A 1,773-nucleotide genomic window follows, 5' to 3' on the forward strand; every position below is an offset into this window, starting at 1 on the left:
TTAACACCTCTACAGTTTTTCTCAGAGAATGGTACCTATGCATGAACATGTGGTGTGAATTTAATAAGCAAGAAGAAGTATGTATTTCAGTTCTTGGAAATACTCGCTGGTGGGTAGAGCTTTAAGAATTTTTTTTGGCCCTTTTAACACAATGGCTGCGTCTAGACTGGCATGATTTTGCACAAAAGCAGCCGCTTTTGCGCAAAATCTAGCCGCCTGTCTACACTGGCTGCTTGTATTTGCGCAAGAACACTGCCTTTGTAATGTACAAAATCAGTGGTTCTTGCGCAAATACTCCGACGCTCCCACTCAGGGATAAGCCCTCTTGCGCAAGTATTCTTGCACAAGAGGGCCAATGTAGACAGCCACGTTTATTTCTTGCGCAAGAAAGCCCGATGACTAAAATGGCCATTGGAACTTTCTTGCTCAAGAAAGCATCTACACTGGCACGGATACTTTTGTGCAAAAGCAAATCTTTTGCACAAAGGCACATGCCAGTATAGACGCTCTCTTGCGCAAATACTTTTAACGGAAAACCTTTTCCAATAAAAGTATTTGCACAAAATCTTGCCAATCTAGACGCAGCCTGTAGATGTTACATTTTATTGTGGTATGTTACAAACATTTTCCATAATTTCAGAATCCATTAAATTTAACAAAGATGAGCGTCACAAAGCCAAAACTATTTTGGATTCTCTGACCCATTTTGAAATAACAGTAACCGCACAACTATTTTTACAGATTTTTTAGCATACTTCTCCCTTTTCGGAATATTTACAGTCGAATAACATGTACATTATGAAAGCATATCAGATGACTGAAAGTACATCTGAAGAATTCTCTAAAATATTGAGCAATTTTGAACAAGTCCTTATTGCAGCTATAAAATTTGTAACATCGGCAAATGAAGAATTAGAAATCAGAAATGTAGGTGTTTGTTGAAACAGATTTTAAAGAAAAATGGATTAGAATACAGGAAAAAGTTACCTGGGGAATTTGGTCTGAATGAAATACTATGAAGTGCAAAAGAAACTTATTGCATAAATGTGCATGATGTTACAATGGATAGAGTAGTCAGCATTTCAAAACGAAGTATCTAAAACACCACAATCTTTACACACAATTTTCTTATTTGGATCCGAAGAATTTTGAAAATATTCTAAAGAATCTCCCCAAAATTGAATTTGAAAAATTAAGTGATTTGTTAAAAAAAAGTAGCAACACTATCTCAAAAGAAATACTGCATGCAGAGATGAAGGATTTCGCAAAGAAAATGGAGCAAATTCAGGTAAACTCTTACGGAAAATGTCTTAAATGACACTACTGAGAATAGTGATGATTGCGACAAAACTGCTCTCGAAAAATGCAAATCCTGCAAAAACTGCATGGCTTGCACGAGGCATAAGGGATAGGTCAGCAAAGGCTTTCCTTGCCGACTGATCCCCATCTTGACTGCCACTTCATGCCAATAAACAGCTGAGCCGGCACAGCGCAGCGGCGATTTTTATTCTAATGAAGTGAGGAGTATTTAAATCCCCGCTTCATTGACTATGTCGGTATGTCTAATTTACATGCCTCAGTCAGCAAAGGCATGTAGACTAAACATACCCTAACTTACATGGTGGCAGTGTGCCCAATGTCCTCTTTAGGTTTTGATCCCAAGATTGCTAAATCTTGTAGTATTGCCCACATGTACTTTTGCAAAGCTCTGTGTGCCTTTCAACACTTTGTGCATCAGTCTTGTGATCATGAAAGCTAGCAAGAGTGCCTTCT

The sequence above is a fragment of the Pelodiscus sinensis genome, chromosome 1 (genome assembly GCF_052426305.1).
Source record: "Pelodiscus sinensis isolate ZL-2025 chromosome 1, ASM5242630v1, whole genome shotgun sequence".
Taxonomy (NCBI): Eukaryota; Metazoa; Chordata; order Testudines; family Trionychidae; genus Pelodiscus; species Pelodiscus sinensis.